This window comes from Gorilla gorilla, chromosome X (genome assembly GCF_029281585.2).
Source record: "Gorilla gorilla gorilla isolate KB3781 chromosome X, NHGRI_mGorGor1-v2.1_pri, whole genome shotgun sequence".
Taxonomy (NCBI): Eukaryota; Metazoa; Chordata; class Mammalia; order Primates; family Hominidae; genus Gorilla; species Gorilla gorilla.
Genome location: NC_073247.2, coordinates 130620957 through 130640667, shown reverse-complemented (window position 1 = coordinate 130640667; position 19711 = coordinate 130620957). Strand labels below are relative to the sequence as shown.

The following is a 19711-nucleotide window of genomic DNA, read 5'->3' as shown; positions in this document are numbered from 1 at the left end:
CATCCAAAGTCCTCTTCTCCAGCCAGTGTGCTGCAGTACCCATGATTGCTTTTCAAGATAAACCTTTGCAGAAAAACAGTCCCAAGGAAAAGGGACAAAGCACATTGTGGTTTTGACAGGAAGATGGGAAGAAATACTCTTGGAAGCTGTTTCTGAGATGGATAGATCTAAGTGCTCGGAGGATGATGATGAAGAAATTAATAAAAGGAAATACTATATATTGAGCATCTACTATGTGTCAGATGTTTTCATACATCCTCACAACAAACTCCGGGAAGCAGGTAATATTATCCTCATTTTTCCTGGTAATATTCTCCTCATTTTTCCTGGTAATATTCTCCTCATTTTTCCTGGTAATATTCTCCTCATTTTTCCTGGTAATATTCTGAGAATTAGCTAGATGAAGTAATTTGCTTGTACCGCTAGTAAGTGACAACTGAACCCATGTCATTAAGATTCTAAGGCCTGTCACCATACTTCCTTGATAATGGAACTACCTGAATAAATGTATCAAGCAGGTTCTAATCAGAAGAAAGAAATCACATGAGCTATTTGATCAAAGACAATTTAATATAAATAATTATTAACTAGGTTTATAGTTGTTAACTAAGTAGCTTCAAGGGTAAAAAGATAACTTTTTACCCAGCACAGATAAGACTGTGCTGTCCAATACAATAGCTACATGCAGCGTTTGAGTGCTTGAAATACAGCTAGTACAACTGATGAACTGAATTTTAATTTTTATTTAATTTTAATTCATTTAAATTTATCTTTAGAAACCATTAGTTGGTACTTCCACTTCTAGCCAGTATGAAATAACAGAGACTGAATTTACCCTCACATTTGAAACTACTGAATATTGGATCAAATATATGAAATGGTTTCCAATACGCTGGACAGCAGACAAGAAGAGCAGTGATTCCCTGAGAGAAGAGAAATAAGTGAGGTGAGCTCTAGGATTGTCCCAGATTACTGACTGAAGAGAGTTTCCTGGCTGTGGCACAGGGAAGGTGAGGTAGAGCCAGGAGGACTCCCTGAGTTGAAGAGACAGGACTGAGAGTTCAGGGAGCTCAAAGCAGCTAGACTGCAGGGAAGAATACCAGAAAGGAGAGAAGTACACAGGAGAACTCTAGAGAGTTTTGGTGGGTCACCTTCAAGTACTGATAGGTGTGTACATGTGAGGGAACTACCAGAAGCCAAGGAAAGGACTATACAAGAGGACTAAAAGGAACAGTACCCCGCCCGGCGCCCTGGCTCATGCCTGTAATCTCAGCACTTTGGGAGCCCGAGGCAGGCAGATCACGAGGTCAGGAGATCGAGACCATCCTGGCTAACATGGTGAAACACCATCTCTTCTAAAAATACAAAAAATTAGCTGGGCATGGTGGCGGGTGCCTGTAGTCCCAGCTACTCGGGAGGCTGAGGCAGGAGAATGGCGTGAACCCGGGAGGTGGAGCTTGCAGTGAGACAACATCACACCACTGCACTCCTGCCTGGGCGACAGAGCAAGACTCCATCTCAAAAAAAAAAAAAAAAAAAAAAAAGGAACAGTACCCAACATATACACAGAACCTGGAATACTGTCTGTCCCAAATAGGCAGACTGGAAAACCTCATAATTAATGGTAAATTGATAGATTATTCAGAAGGGTCTTCCCTTGTAGTGGGAAATAATTAGCCCTAGAAAAAAACACTGCTGTGCTCCAACCTAACAGATCTTAAAAGAAAGACTGAAAAGGATAAAACTATGTTCAAGTAATTTTAAAAATCAGTTAATTAAAATGGACCAGGAACTAACATAGATGTTAGAATCAGTAGACCAGGATATTTAAAGATTTATTGTAATTGTATTTTAAGTGGTAAAAAAGTTATGTAGAACCATGTAATATATTAAAAAGATGAAAATGAAACTTAGATATGAAAATTATAGTATCTGAGATAAAACACACCGATAGGATTAACAATAGATCAGACATTTCAGAAGGAAAGATAAATGAACTTGAAAACATGTCAATAGAAACTATCCAGTGAAAGAGAGAATAATAAAATAATTATTAAAAAATGAAAAGAAATTCGGTGAGCTATTGAACAACTTCAAGCAGCTTAATATATGTATAATTGTAATCCCCAGAGGAGAGGAGAAAAGGGAAGGGAAACAAAACAAATATGAAGAAATATTTGCCCATGTTTTCAAAATTTGATGAAAGCTATAAACCTACATATCACAGCAGCTCTATATCATGCCACTACACTCCAGCCTGGGTGACAGAGTAAGACCCTGTCAAAAAAGAAAGAAAAGAAAGAAAGAAAGAGAGAGAGAAAGAAAGAAAGAACGAAAGAAAGAAAGAAAGAGAGAGAGAAAGAAAAAAGAAAGAAAGAAAGAAAATAGAACGCTAGTTGTCAGGGCTAGGAGTAGAGGATAATGGGGAGCTGCTGTTTAATGGATATAGAATTCTAGTTTTGCAAAACAAGAGTAGTTCTGGAGATAACTGGTAATGATGGCTGCACAACAATGTGAATGTGGTTAATGCCACTGAACTATACATTTGAAAATTATTAAGATGATAAATTTTGTGTTATGTGTAGTTTGCCACAATGTAAATTTTTTTAAAGGGTGAAATAAAGATTTTTTTGCTTTCTTTTTCTTTTTTTTTTTGAGACGGAGTCTCTGTTGCCTAGGCTGGAGTACAGTGGCATGATCTAGGCTCACTGCAACCTCCGCCTCCCGGATTCAAGTGATTCTTCTGCTTCAGCCTCGCGAGTAGCTGGGACTACAGGTGCATGTCACCACGCCCGCCTAATTTTGTATTTTTAGTAGAGACAGAGTTTCACCATATTGGCCAGGCTGGTCTCGAACTCCTGACCTCGTGATCCACCCGCCTTGGCCTCACAAAGTGTTGGGATTACAGGCGTGAGCCACTGCGCCCGGCCCAAAATAAAGACTTTTTTTTTTTTTCTGAGACGGAGTCTTGCTCTGTCACCCAGGCTGGAGTGCAGTGGCACCATCTCGGCTCACTGCAAGCTCCGCCTCCCAGGTTCACGCCATTCTCCTGCCTCAGCCTCCCGAGAAGCTGGGATACAGGCGCCTGCCACCACGCCTGGCTAATTTTTTGTATTTTTGGTAGAGACGGGGTTTCACCACGTTAGCCAGGATGGACTCAATCTCCTGACCTCGTGATCTGCCCGCCTTGGCCTCCCAAAGTGCTGGGATTACAGGCGTGAGCCACTGTGCCTGGCCAAAATAAAGACTTTTTAAGCATACAAAAGGTTTAAAAAGTCATCACCAACAGACCTGAATTATAGTAAATGCTGAAAGACATCCTTTTTTTTTTTTTTTTGAGACGGAGTTTCACTCTTGTTGCCCAGGCTGGAATGCAATGGTGCAATGTCAGCTTGCTGCAACCTTTGCTTCCTGGGTTCAAGCAATTCTCCTGCCTCAGCCTCCCAAGTAGCTGGGATTACAGGCAACTGCCACCACGCCCAGCTAATTTTTTTATTTTTAGTAGAGACGGGGTTTCACCATGTAGGCCAGGCTGGTCTTGAACTCCTGACCTCAGGTGATCCACCCACGTGGGCCTCCCAAAGTGCTGGGATTACAGGCATGAGCCACCATGCCTGGCCTGAAAGACCAGGAAGAAGAGCAGCAGAAGAAATGACCCCAGATGAAAATATGGATCTATAGTAAAGCAATAAAGAACACTGGAAACAGAAACTTCATGAATAAATATATATGATATTTTTCTTATTTCATAAATATCTTTAAAAGATAATTGACTAAGCAAAAATAGTAACAACGCATTGTGGGCTTTATAATTTATGTGTAAGTAAAATATATGCAAACAACAGCATAAAGGACAGGAGAGAGGAAATGTAGGTATACTATTGGAAGGCTCTTCTTATATTATTTGTGAAGTGATATAATATAACTCAAAGGGAGACTACAATAATATATGTGTGTGTGTGTGTGTGTGTGTGTGTGTGTGTAGCTTGAACCCAGGAGGTTGAGGCTACAGTGAGCCATGATCAGGCCACTGCACTACAACCTGAGGGACAGAACAAGACCCTGTCTCAAAAAAAAGAAAAAGACCATCAGACTGGGTAATAAAAAAGCAAAAAAGCAAGACCTAAGTGTATGCTGTTCACAACAAACACACTTTAAATACACAAACCAGTGAAAAATAAAGTGATGGAGAAAGATATACCATGTGTAGTGGACTCAGTGGTGGCCCCAAAGATATGTCTATGTTCTAATCCCCAGAATCTGTAAATATTACCTTACGTGGCAAAATATGTGATTAACTTAAGGCTTTTGCGAGGAGCTTGTCCAGGTAGGCCCTAAATGCAATCACATGTATCCTTATAGGAGAGAAAGAGAGCTAATTTAGCTACACTAACACAGAGGAGAAGGCAATATGAACACGGAGCAGAGAAAGAGATAGAGCTGTAGCCACAAGCCAGCGAATGCTGACAGACAGCGGAAGCTGGAAGAGGCAAAGAATATATTCTCCCTTAGACTCTATGATGGAAGTGTGGTCTTACCTATACCTTGATTTCAGACTTCTCACCTCCAGAACCGTGGGAGAACAAATGTTTTTTAAGCCACCAACATTTCAGTAATTTGTTATAGCAGCCATGAGAAACTAATAGATCTAGTTAATTAATGCTAACACCAGATGCAGGAAAGACAGATGGCTATATTAGTGACAAACAAGTAGATTTCAAAGCAGCAAATATCACGGTAGGATGATAATAATAAAGGGGTCAATTCATCAATAGTACATAACTGTCCTAAATGTTTGTGTACTTGACAAAGCTTCACAATACACAAAGCAAAACGTGTATTCAAGTCATACAAAGTATGTATTCTGATGTCAATGGAATTAAATAATATTCTAAAAACAGAAAGATAGCTGGAAAATACTCAAATATGTGGAAGCTAAATGGCATACTTATAAGTAAAACATAAATTCAAGAAAAAATCAAAAGTGGAATTGGAAGGCATATTTAACTGAATGAAAATGGAAATACAATATATCAAAATATGAGATACCATAAAGCACTATATAGTGGAAAATTTATAGCACTATATTCATATGTAAGAAAAGAAAAAAGATTTCAGATCATTGACATCATTTCCACATTAATAAATTGAAAAAGTAGATCAAATTAAGCAAAAACTAAGAAGTAGAAATCAATAAAATAGAAAACAGAAAATCATTAGAGAAATTTAATGAAACCAAAAGCTGGTTCTCTCGGATAATAAGCAAAATTGATAAAACTCTGGCTATGTGGATCAGGACAAAGAGAAGACACAAATTACCAATGTCATAAATGAGATAAAAATATTAACACAGGGCTGGGCACGGTGGCTCATGCCTGTAATCCCAGCACTTTGGGAGGCCGAGGTGGGTGGATCACGAGGTCAGGAGATCGAGACCATCCTGGCCAACACGGTGAAACCCCGTCTGTACTAAAAATACAAAACATTAGCCGGGCGTGGTGGTGGGCACCTGTAGTCCCAGCTACTCGGGAGGCTGAGGCAGGAGAATGGCGTGAACCCAGGAGGCGGAGCTTGTAGTGAGCCGAGATTGCGCCACTGCACTCCAGCCTGGGCGACAGTGCAAGACTCCATCTCAAAAAAAAAAAAAAAAACCAAAAAAACTATTAACACAGATTCTACAAATATTAAAAAGGTTAATAAGGGACTATTATAAACACATTTATAGCAATAAATTTGAGGACTTAGATGCGATGGGCTAATTGCTTGAAAGATATAAACTACTAAAGCTCATTAAAGGAGATTATATCTCTATCTAGCTATCTACCTATCTATCTATCTGTATGTATAGAGATACATACACACACATACAAACACACAAAAATGAATACCCCTAAAGCTATCATAGAAATATAATTTGTAGTTAAAAAGCTTCTCACTAGTAAACTCCAGTTTAGTAACTCCAGACCCGGATGTTTACACTAGTTATCACTACCAAAAACTTAAGGTTTGAAATAACATCAATTTTACCCAAACTCTTCCAGGAAATTGAAAGGAAGGAATATTTCCTAACTCATTCTATGAGGACAGCATTACCATGATACTGAAGCAAGACAGATAAAACTACAAACCAGTATCCCCTCGTGAACATAGAAACAAAAAACTCTAAACAAAATATTAGTAAACTGAATCTAGCAATATAAGAATATAAAAAATATAATGGGTCCAAAAAAAACAGTAGAAATAATAACTAAGACCTACTATTCGATAGCACAACAGGGTGACTATAGTCAATAATAACTGTACATTTTAAAATAACTTAAAGAGTGTAATTGAATTGTTTGCAACTCAATGGATAAATGCTTGAGGGGATGGATACCCCATTCTTCATGGTGTGCTTATTTCACATTGCATGACTATATCAAAACATCTCATGTACCTCATAAATACATACACCTACTATATACCCACAAAAATTAAAAATTAAAAAAATAATAATACATCATGTGTAAGTGTGGTTTATATCAGGAATACAAGGTTGGTTTACATTTGAAAATCAATCAGTATAATTGACCATGTTAATAAATTAACAAAGAAAAGCCATGGGCTCATCTCAATAGATGCAGAAAAATCATTTGACAAAACCAATATCTATGGCTGATAACAACTCTCAGCAATACAGTAGTAGAAGTAAAGATCCTCAACCTATTAAAGCACATCTATGAAAATCCTATACCTAACAAACTTAATGGTGAAAGACTGGGTGCCTTCCTTATAAAATCAGTAACAAGTCAGGGATGTTTGTTCTCACCTCTTATATTCAGCATTGCCTTAGTCTGTTTTGTGCCATTATAACAGAATACCTGAGACTGGGTAATTTACAAAGAACAGAAATTAATTACTGATAATTCTGAAGGCTGTGAAGTCCAAGATCATCACCAGCAGGTTAGAGCCTGACCTCTCTGCTGCCAAGATGATGCCTCGATGACTGCATCCTCTGGAGGAGAGGAACGCTGTGTCCTCATGTGGTAGAAGAGTGCAAATCCACTCCCACAAGTCCTTTTTTTATAATGGCATTAATCCATTTAGAGGGCAGAGCCCTCAAAACCTAAACATCTCCCAAAAGGCCCCACTTCCCAACACTGCTGCAACTAGGGATCAAGTTTCCAACACATGAATTTTGGGGGATGCATCCAGACCACAGCAAACATTGTACTGGAGGGTCTGGACAGAGAAATTAGGCAACAAAATGCAATAAAAGCTCACAAATGATAAAGGAAGAAGTATTCTCTTTACTTGGAGATAATTGCTCATATGCAGAAAACCAGTTACAATCTAAAAAAAGTTCTAGAACTGAAAGTGAGTTTAGCAAGGTTGCAGGCTACATCGTTAATGTTTTTTTTTTAAATTTCATTTATATATATTAGTAATTGACAATTGAAATTGAAATTTTAAAATACCACTTAGTTCGGGCGCGGTGGCTTACACCTGTAATCCCAGCACTTTGGGAGGTGGAGGCAAGTGGATTGCTTGAGGTCAGGAGTTCAAGACCAGCCTGACCCACATGGTCAAAACCCATCTCTACTAAAAATACAAACATTAGTTGGGCGTGATGGCACACACCTGTAGTCCCAGCTACTCAGGAGGCTGAGGTGGGAAAACCGCTTGAACCCAGGAGGCGGAGATTGCAGTGAGCTGAGATCACACCACAGCACTCCATCCTGTGGATCGCACCGTTGCACTTCAGTTTTATATACAAATGGTCGTAGAAGCTTTATTTGCAATAGTTACAAACTGGAAAGAGCCCAAATGTGCATCAACAGGTAAATGGATAAACAAATTGTGGTATAGCCATACAGCAAAATACTACTTAGCAAAAAAAGAAAAGGACTATTGATATATATAATAACATAGGTGTGGCCGGGCGCGGTGGCTCACGCCTGTAATCCCAGCACTTTGGAAGACCGAGGCGGGCAGATCACGAGGTCAAGAGGTCGAGACCATCCTGGCCAACAGGCCAACATGGTAAACCCCCGTCTCTACTAAAAATACAAAAATTAGCTGGGTGTGGTGGTGCACGCCTGTAGTCCCAGCTACTCAGGAGGCTGAGGCAGGAGAATCACTTGAGCCCAGAAAGGCAGAGGTTGCAGTGAGCCGAGATGGTACTACTGCATTCCAGCCTGGGCAGTAGCAAGACCTTGTCTCAAAAAAAAAAAAAAAAAAAAAAAAAACCAGCAACAAAAAAAAAACTAACATAGGTGAATCTGAAAATAATTCTGCTGACTGAAAGAAGTCAGAAAAAAATTGATGTATGATTCAGTCAATCAATGAATCAAAACGTATAAATTCTTTTTTTGCGGGGGGTTTCTTTTTTTTTTTTTTTTTTGAGATAGGGTCTCGCTCTGTTGCCCAGGCTGGAGTGAAATGGCGTGATCTTGGCTCACTGCAACCTCCGTCTCCGCGGTTCAAAGGATTCTTCCACCTCACCAAGGTAGCTGGGACTACAGGTGTGTGCCACCACGTCTGGCTATTTTTTGTGTTTTTAGTAGAGACAGGTTTTCACCACGTTGGCCAGGCTGATCTTGAACTCCTTGAGTCATCCGCCTTGGCCTCCCAAAGTGCTGGGATTACAGGCGTGAGCCACTGTGCCCAGGCAAAACACAAATTCTTAAAAAACACAAACTAGGCCAGGCGAGGTGGCTCACGCCTGTAATCCTAGCACTTTGGGAGGCCAACATGGGAGGATTGCTTGAGTTCAGGAGTTTGAGACCAGCCTGGGCAACACAGTAAGACCTCGTCTGTACTAAATTTTCTTTAAAAAATTAGTCAGCCATGGTGTGAATGCCTGTAAGTCCCAGCTACTTGGGAGGCTGAGGTGGGAGGATCATTTAAGCCCAGCAGGTCGAGGCTGCAGTAAGCCATGTTTGTGCCACTGCACACCAGCCTGGGTAACAAAGTGAGACCCTTTGAGGGTCAAAGTGAGATTGTACACTTAAAATATGTGCAGTTTATTGTATGCCAGTCATACTTCAGTAAAGCTGTTAGAAAGAACTGACCCACACAAATATGTCCAACTGACTTTTGACGAAGATGCAAAAGTAATTTGGTGAAGTGTGAGAAAAGGCTAAGGCCTGACAGACTTCGCCAATAAAAAAGACACCATGAGTGCTTTTAAGATTCAGACAGTTTATTACTTACCTGGAGAGTGAAAAGAAGTGTAGCCAAAGGTGCCAGCTCCCTGTGGTCCTTGTTTCACACACCAAAAAGGATGACATCAAAACAAAAGGGACCTCTTATCCTCTTGTATACCGAGAAGATCACAAGGAGTTCTGCCAAGATTCAGATAAACTGCAGGTCAAGTCTTTGTCTGTGTGGTCTCTGTTGTCAGGTTGCCATGACAGAGCTGTTCCTCTACACATAAAAGCCGCAGACCCTGGGATTTGAACAGATTTCTCTGGGCAGAGTTATTCCTCACATGGTCCTGTAGTTCACTGCAAGAGAGAAAGCACATCCTGTGTGGCTTCAGATGGGGAAGTCTATGCCTGACCTCTCTGGACTCTGTCCAATGCATGCATTTTTCCTGTTGTTTTTGCTCTGTTTCCTTTCCTTAATAAACTTTAGCAGTGAGTAAAACCTGCTATATTGACTCTTGTGACTCCTTCTAGTGAATCACTAAACCTGGGGTGGTCATGGGACCCCAGAAACACGGGAATTTTCTTTTTAACAAATGGTGCTGGAAAATTTGCACATCCATAGGCAGAAATAAACAATAAACTTATACCTAAGCCTCATACTTTATACAAAAATTAACTCAAATTTGATCTTTGATTTAAATGTAAAATTATAAAGCTTTTAGAAGAGAACACAGGAGGCTGGGCATGGTGGCTCACACCTGTAATCCCAGCACTTTGGGAGACTGTGGTGAGCCGATCATTTGAGTTCAGGAGTTTGAGACCAGCCTGGGCAAAATGGTGAAACCCTGTCTCTACTAAAAATATAAAAATTAGCGGAGTGTCATGGTGCATGCCTCTAATCCCAGCTACTCAGGAGGCTGAGACAGGAGAATCACTTGAAACTAGGAGGTAGAGGTTGCAGTAAGCTGAGATCGTGCTGCTGCACTCCAGCCTGGGCGATAGAGTGAGACTCCATCTCAGAAAAAAAAAAAAAAAAAAAAAAAGCCGGGTGCGGTGGCTCATGCCTGTAATCCCAGCACTTTGGGAGGCCAAAGTGGGCAGATCACGAGGTCAAGAGATGGAGACCATCCTGGCCAACATGGTGAAACGCCCCGTCTCTACTAAAAATACAAAAATTAGCTGGGCGTGGTCGTGCACGCCTGTAGTCCCAGCTACTCGGGAGGCTAAGGCAGGAGAATCGCTTGAACCAGGGAGGTGGAGGTTGCAGTGAGCTAAGATTGCGCCACTGCACTCCAGCCTGGCAACAAAGCAAGACACTGTCTAAAAAAAAAAAAAAAGAAAAGAAAAAGAAGAAGAAGAAAGACAAAGAAAAAAGAAAAGGCCAGGCACGGTGGCTCACGCCTGTAATCTCAGCAATTTGGGAGGCTAAGGCGGGTGGATCACCTGAGGTCAGGAGTTCGAGACCAGCCTGGCCAACATGGTGAAACCCCGACTCTACTAAAAATACAAAAATTAGCCGGGTGTGGTGGTGCACGCCTGTAATCCCAACTACTGGGGAGGCTGAGGCAGGAAAATCGTTTGAGCCTGGGAGGCAGAGGTTGCAGTGAGCTGAGATCATGCCACTGCACACCAGCCTGGGCAAAAGAGTGAGACTCCGTCTTAAAAAAAGAAGAAGAAGAAAACACAGTAGAAAGAAAATCACCATGATTTGGAGTTAGGTGAAGGGAACATAGACATGACACCAAAAGCACAATGCATAGAAGGAAAAAACATAAATATATTGATGAAAAGCTCACAGAACTTCTGCTCTATGAAAGACATCTGTCAAGATGATAAAAAGACAAGCTCTGGGGCTAGGCGCGGTGGCTCATGGCTGTATTCCTAGCACTTTGGAAGGCCAAGGCGGGCTGATCGCTTGAGCTCAGGAGTTTGAGACCAGCCTGGGCAACATGGCGAAACCCCGTCTCTACAAAAAATACAAAAATTAGCCAGGCATGGTGGCGTGCACCCGTAGTCCCAGCTACTTGGTGGCTAAGGTGGGAGGATCACTTGAGCCCAGAAGGTCAAGGCTACAGGGAGCCAAGTTTGTGCCACTGCACTCAATCCTGGGTGACAAGATGAGACCTTGCCTCAAAAAAAAAAAAAATTATCTGGGCATGCTGGCATGCACCTGTAGTCCCAGCTATTCGGGGGGCGGAGGTGGGAGGATCACTTGAGCCAGGGAGATTGAGGCTACAGTTAGCCATGATCACACCACTGCACTGCAGCCTGGGCAACAGAGTGAGGCCCTGTCTCAAAACAAACAAACAAACAAACAAAAAACAAGCTACAGTCAGGGAGAACATATTTGCAAATCACATCTCTAACAAAGAATATATATCCAGAATATATAAAGAACTCCCAAAACTCATCTGTAATAAACCAACCACCCAGTTTTTAAATGGGTAAAAGAAGACTTGAACAGACATGTCACCAAAGACAATATACTGGTGGCAGATATATACATGAAAAGATGTTCAATATCACTAGCCATTGGTCACATGAAGGAATTTGGACTTTATTTTGTAGGTAACAAGGAATCATAGAAGAAAAGAGTTTTATGTAGGGGAACAATGTAGACAGGTATACATGGGAGAGTAGATTTGTTATATGGTCTACAATTTACTTAAAAATACTCCACAGAGACAGTGTGAGATACACATACACTTACACACATGTACATGTAGATATACACATACTCTAGGGGCAGTTAATATTTGAAGTACCCCCAGTGACGAACACTTTCCAGCAGCACTTAGTTTGCATATAAAGACACTAATTGTGAGTCCACCCTCCAGAGGCAGTTACTGAAAAACTGCAACCAATCTACCTAAACCTACACTAGAGGGTTTGCTCATTCACATAAAAGAGTCATTCATTCATGAAATAAATGGTGTTCTAGATACATGGATGGACACTTCTCTCTACCCTCACATGAATGAAGCCTAAAAAACTGGGGATCCCAGAGTGGCATCTTAGTTCTAGGAATCTACTAGTTTCTACATCCTGACACCTAATGGATGATTCTATTGCCTGGTCTACCCATTGAGCTAAAATGCTACTACTGGAGAACTGCTGCATGTGCTTCAAGTGAACTGCTCCTACATGGGGCTTAATGGAGCTTGTGAAGACAGGTTTCAAGACTACGTCTAAGTGCTAAAAAAAAAATGCATGATTGACAGATTGCACCAAATTTGTGTTTTCATTAGAACATACCAACTGGTTGGGAGATTGTGGGGGATGAGGAAGAACTAAACTCCCCAGCTACCTCTAGCCATTAGAAGCTACTGATATCACTGAAAAGTACCTGATGATGTGAGAGGCTAAACTGGTTTAAATAAATTTGCAGGCTGGGGGCGGTGGCTCACGCCTGTAATCCCAGCACTTTGAGAGGCCGAGGCGGGCGAATCACAAGGTTAGGAGTTCGAGACGAGCCTGGCCAACGTGGCGAAACCCCGTCTCTACTAAAAATACAAAAAATTAGCTGGGCGTAGTGTGGGCGCCTGTAATCCCAGCTACTCGGGAGGCTGAGGCAGGAGAATCGCTTGAACCCAGGAGGCGGAGATTGCAGTGAGCCAACATCATGCCACTGCACTCCAGCCTGGGCAACGGAGTGAGACTCTGTGTCAAAAAAATAAATAAATAAAAATAAATAAATAAATTAGCAATAGAATTGAAGAAGGGCAATTATGGAGGCAGGGAAACAAATTAGGCAGAGACTGCTGCAAGTGGTTCAATCAGTAGATGATAAACTACAAAAACAATTACATAACAAAAGATGACAGCAAGAGAGAAATGAAAGAACCGCAAAACAGATAAAAAATAATAAAATAGCAATAGTAAGTCCTTATGTGCCAATAATTATTTTCAATGTTAATGGACTAAACTCTCCAATCTAAAGGCATAGAGTGGCTGAATGAATAAGAAACAAGATGCAGTGACATGCTATTTACAAGACACTGACATTAGATATAAAAACACACATAAGCTGAAAGTGAAGGAATGAGGAAAAAGATATTCCATACAAATCATAACCAAAATAGAACAGGGGTGGCTATACTTACACAGACAAAATAGGCTTTAAGTCAAAAACTGTCACTAGAGACAAATAAGGTCATTATGTAATGATAAAAGGATCAACTCTGCAGGAAAATATAATAATTAAAAATATATATGCACCCAGCATCAGAGCACCTAAATATTTAAAACAAATATTGACAGATCTGAAGGGAGGAATTGACAGCACTACAATAACAGTAGGAAACTTCAATACCCCACTTTTAATAATGGATAGAACATCCAGGCAGAAAATCAATTAAAAAACAGCTTACTTGAACAACACTATAGACTAAATGGACCCAACAGACATATACAGAATTCTCTACCCAAGAGCAGCAGAATACATATTCCTCTTTAGTGCACATGGAACATTCTGCAGGATAGATCACATGTTAGGTCACAAAATGAGTCCTAACAAATTTAAGAATATTGAAATCATACCAAGTATCTTCTCAGACAGCAGTGGAATGAAACAGGCAATCAATAAGATAAAATTAACAAAGTTACGCTAAGAAAAAAAAGAGAAAACACAAATTAATAGACTCAGAAATGTATCTCTAGGTGGACAGTGACAGAAAAAAAAGAGAAAGAAAAAAGAACATCAGAAATGATAGTGGAGACATTACAATGGATGATGCAGAAAATGGATCATAGGGGACTATTATGAACAACATATTGAATAACCTAAAAAAAATTAATACATTGCTAGAAACACACAACTTACCAAGACTGAATCAAGAAGAAACAGAAAGTCTGAAGAGACCAATAAGAAACAAAGAGATAAGGCCGGGAGCAGTGGCTCACGCCTGTAATCCCAACACTTTGGGAGGCCGAGGCGGGCGGATCATGAGGTCAGGAGATCAAGACCATCCTGGCTAACACGGTGAAACCCTGTCCCTACTAAAAATACGAAAAATTAGCCAGGCGTGGTGGCAGGTGCCTGTAGTCCCAGCTACTCCGGAGGCTGAGGCAGGAGAATGGCATGAACCCGGGAGGCGGAGCTTGCAGTGAGCAGAGATCACGCCACTGCACTCCAGCCTGGGTGACAGAGTGAGACTCTGTCTCAAAAAAAACAAAAAACAAAGAGATAGGATCAGCAATCAAGACGCTTCCAACAAAGAAAAGTCCAGGACTAGACAAGCTTCTGGAAAATTCTACAAAACACTCAAAGAATAATTAATACCAAAATTTCTTAAACTCTTCCAAAAAATGGAAGAAGGAACACTTCCAAACTCATTTTATAAGGGCAGCATCACCCTGATACCATGAGCCAGACAAGACATCACAAGTAAAAAAAACTATAGGCCAATATCCTCAATGAACGTAGATGCAAAAACCCTAGTGGGACGCAAGGATGGTTCAATATACAAATATATCAAATCAACCAATGTGATACACCACATTAATAAGATGAAAGCAGAACCATATGATCATTTCAACAGACACAAAGAAAGTATTTTACAAAATTCAACATCCCTTCATGATAAAAACCCTCAACAAAATAGGTATAGAAGGAGCTTACCTTAACACAATAAAGCCCAAATATTAAAAACCATCACAAGCATCATAAGCAATGGAGAAAAACTGAAAGTTTTTCCTCTAAGATATGGAACAAGACAAGAATGCCCACTCTTGTCCTGCTATTCAACACAGTACTGGAAATCTTAGCCAGAACAGTTAGGCAAGAGAAAGAAATAAAAGACATCCAAATAAGAAGAGAAATATAATGATTTACATATCCTGATGACATGATCATATATGCAGAAAACCCTAAAGATGCTACCAAAATAACTGCTAGAACTAATAAATAAACTTGGTAAAGTTACAGTATACAAAACCAATATGCAAAAATTAGTGTCATTTCTCACGTATGTTCGCTGCAACGCTACTCACAATAGAAAAGAGGAATCAACCTAAATGCCCATCAGTGGTAGAATGGATAAAGAAAATATGGTACATATATACCATGGAAAATGTGGTACATATATACTATGGGGTACAGCCGTAAAAAGAACAAGACTGGTCAGGCGTGGTGGCACATGCCTGTAATCCCAGCACTTTGGGAGGCTGAGGCAGGCGGATCGAGGTCAGGAGATCAAGACTATCTTGGCTAACATGGTGAAACCCCGTCTCTACTAAAAATACAAAAAACTAGCCAGGCAGGCCGGGCGCGGTGGCTCACGCCTGTATTCCCAGCACTTTGGGAGGCCGAGGTGGGCAGATCACGAGGTCAGGAGATCAAGACCATCCTGGCTAAAACGGTGAAACCCTGTCTCTACTAAAAATACAAAAAAATCAGCCGGGCGTGGTGGCGGGCGCCTGTAGTCCTAGCTGCTCTGGAGGCTGAGGCAGGAGAATGGCATGAACCCGGGAGGTGGAGCTTGCAGTGAGCCGAGATTGCACCACTGCACTCCAGCCTGGGTGACAGAGCTAGACTCTGTCTCAAAAAAAAAAAAACAAAAAAACAAAAAAACCTAGCCAGGCATGGTAGCACATGCCTGTAGTCCCAGCTACTCGGGAGGCTGAGACAGGAGAATCACTTGAACCCAGGAGGCGGAGGTTGCAGTGAGCTGAGATCACGCCACTGCACTTTAGCCTGGGCAACAGAGGGAGACTCCATTAAAAAAAAAAAAAAAAGAGATTAGCTGGGCATGGTAGTTCATGCCTCTAATCCCAGCACTTTGGGAGGCCAAGGCGGGCAGATCACCTGAGGTCAGGAGTTCAAGACCAGTCTGGCCAACATGGTGAAACCCTGTCTCTACTAAAAATACAAAAATTAGCCAGGCGTGGTGGCGGGCGCCTGTAATCCCTGCTACTCGGGAAGCTGAGGTGGGAGAATCACTTGAACCCGGGAGGTGAAGTTTGCAGTGAGCTGAGATTGCGCCATTGCACTCCAGCCTGGGTGACGAGAGTGAAACCCTGTCTCAAAAACAAAACAAAACAAAACAAAACAAAAACAAAAACAAAAAACCCAAAATCATGTCCTTTGCAGCAACGTGAATGGAGCTGAAGGCCATTATCCTAAGCAAACTAATGCAGGAAGAGAAAACCAAATACCGCATGTTCTCACTTATAAGTGTGAGCTAAACATGGAGTGCACATGGACACAAAGAAGAGAACAATAGACACTAGAGCCTATTTGAAAATGGAGGGTGGACCCATTAACTTGTCATTTACATTAGGTAACATGGCACATGTATACATGTGTAACAAACCTGCACGTTGTGCACATGTACCCTAGAACTTAAAGTATAATTAAAAAAAAAAGAAAAACCAAATAAATGGAGACATATTCCGTGTTCATAAAAAAAAAAAAAAAGAAAATGGAGGGTGGGAGGAAGGTGAGGATCAAAAAACTACCTATTAGGTACTATGCTTATTACCTAGGCGACAAAATAATCTGTACACCAAACGCCCACCACACACAATTTGCCTAAATAAGAAATCTGCACATATACTCCTGGACCTAAAATAAAAGTTAAAAAATTAATGTTATTTCCATAAACTAACAACAAACTATCTGAAATGCAAATTTTAAAAAATCCCATTTATATTAGCAACAAAAAGAATAAAATCCTTAGGAATTAACTTAGCCAAAGAGGTGAAAAATTTGTATACTAGAAATTATAAAACATTGATGGAGGAAATTTTAAAACACACAAACAAATGGAAAGACATCCCCTGTTCACAGACTGGCAGAATTAATATTGTTAAAATGTCCATACTAGCCAAAGCAATCTACAGATTAAATGCAATCCCTACCAAAATCCCAATTATTTTTTACAGAAATAGGAAAAGGAATCCTAAAATTCGTATGGGACACCAAATAGCCAAAGCAATCATGCAAGAAGCTAGAAGCATCATACTTCCTGACTTCAAATTATATTACACAGCTATAGCAATCAAAACAGTATAGTAATGACAGAAAAACAGACATATAGACCAATGGAACAGAATAGAGGGCCCAGAAATAAACCCATGCGTTTATGGTTAACTGATCTTCAACAAGGGTGCCAAGAATACACAATGAGGAAAAGACAGTCTCTTCAACAAACGGTGTTGGGGAAACTGGATATTCACATGCAGAAGAACGAAATTGGACCCTGCTATAATTTGAATGTTCCCTCCAAAAGTCATGTTGAAATTTAATTGCCATTGTCAGAGTATTAAGAAGTGGGATCTTAAGAGATGATTAGGACATAAGGGCTTCACCTTCATGGATTGATTAATGCTGCTATCAATGGAGTATGTAGTTATTGTGGGAGTTCAGTCCCCTTTTTTTCTGTCTTGCCCTTCTGCCATGAGATAATAGAGCACGAGGGCCATTGCCAGATGCAGGTGCCATGCTCTTTGACTTCCCAGCTTCCAGACCATGAGTCAAATAAACTATTGTTTATAAATTATCCAATCTTTGGTATTCTGTTACAGCATCAGAAAAAGACTAAGACCCCTAGCTCACACCATACACCAAATCAACTCAAAATAGATTGCTTAAACATAAGATCCGAAACCACAAAACTCTAGAAGAAAACAGAGAAAAGCCTTTTTGACATTGGTCTTGGCAATGACTTTTTGATATGACAGCAAAAGCACAGGCAACAAAAGAAAAATAGACAAGTGAGGCTTCATCAAACTAAAAATCTTCTGCACAGCAAAGGAAACAATCAAAATGCAAAGGCAACATACAGAATGGGAGAAAATATTTGCAAACTCCACCTCCCAGATTCAAGTGATTCTGCTGCCTCAGCCTCCCGAGTAGCTGGGATTACAGGTGTGGACCACCACGCCCAGCTAATTTTTGTATTTTTAGTAGAGACAGGGTTTTGCCACTTTGGCCAGGCTGGTCTTGAAATCCTGACTTCAGGTGATCTGCCCGTCTCAGCCTCCCAAAGTGCTGGGATTACAAGTGTTAGCCACCGTGACTGGTCATACACCTCGCTATTTTTAATCATTTTTTAATAAATGGCAACTGCTATATTGCCAAGGCTGGTCTTGAACTCCTGGCATCAGGCAATCCTCCTGCCTCAGCCTCCCAGAGTTCTGGGATTATAGCCATGAACCACTATGCTCAGCCTGTGCTGTCCTTTCTATGAAAAGATGGTACAACTGATCTATGAATAAGCCATGTCCTTTCAGTTCTTTTGCTAGCGTTGAGGATGAGATTATTCTGAATCATCTATACTCTCTCACACTCTTGTGACCAAACAGCTATCATGTGTACCTAGGTGGCTACTGATAGAGGTAAAAGCAGTGGCCAAGAAATTAACTAGTTCCTTTACCTCAGACCTTGGATCACAAACCTCACATGTCTGGTACTCTTATCAATTACTTTCACCATATTGACCGTGTCACCGGGTCCACCACCTAGACAATGTGTAGACATAGGCTGAGTCCCAAAACCTCAGTATGGAACCCCACAGGCAGAGGCTCCAGCTTGGAGAACGGGTTAAGTTCTAGGTTTCTGTTCCAATCTGTGAAGCTGATGCAGTCCCTGGAGCAGGGTACAGGGGTCAACACACTGCCTTCTGTTTTTTGTACCAGGGCAGGTAGAGGGAGGCCACAATTTTGGAAGACGGGGATTGCCCAGCTGCCAGCTTTTTCAGCAGATGGTATAAACACCATGAGATAATTAGCGTGCAGTCCCACAGTGGGGCTGGGTACAGAGAAGGAGCAACTGAAATGGAAAATTGGATCAACAAAAATGGAGGAGAGGTTGTTACCTCAGTTGAAAACGTTCACACCTCATTTGTGAAAGGCTCAACATGAAAGGCTCCTGACTGCATCAGCACTAAAGATGCATTTCTTTCCCGTTCTCATTTGGGTCTCAGAATACCTCACTAGCTTCCTGAGTGTATTTTATTTCTGCTCTTCCTCAAATTGCACTTCCTTTATGACTACTAATGTGAAGAGGTCTGGAATATCCTAATGCTCAGATCTCCCACTTCCTGGGGCACACCTAAACACACCTGCTTGGTGTACAGGTGTCATGGCCAGAACCCATCAGGAATGGGACTGTGCCTGCCTCAATACCTCTGCTGGCAATCTGTCATTTTGCTTGTTTAACCAAAGGCTCGTATCATTATACGGCTTGAATCTGTTAAGAATCAAGGTGACAAATTGTGCTTTTGATTATTCTTTTGTTGTTTTAAACATCCTTTTGATGTACTAAGAGCCACTTATATATGAATAAAACAAGCAGCCATCTGTTTTATGAAGCACTGGATTGTAAAAGTGTCAACTCAAGCACAATCTACTAATTTGTCAATTGTTGAGCATTGGCCAATTGACAGAAATTAGCTGTGTTGCTGGACATACACACCCTTACTTCATTAGTTGTATATGTCTGTAGTTGGGAGGGGAGCTATAAAATAACACTGGTGATGGGCGTGGTGGCTCACACCTGTAATCCCAGCACTTTGGGAGGCCGAGGCAGGCAGATCACCTGAGGTCAGGAGTTTGAGACCAGCCTGGCCAACATGGTG

At 41.0% G+C, this 19711-nt stretch overlaps 1 pseudogene; it reads right to left on the bottom strand.

The window, feature by feature from the left end:
* Positions 1-19711, bottom strand: part of LOC101136889 (protein cordon-bleu-like) — a 31665-nt pseudogene that overhangs the window by 1421 nt on the left and 10533 nt on the right.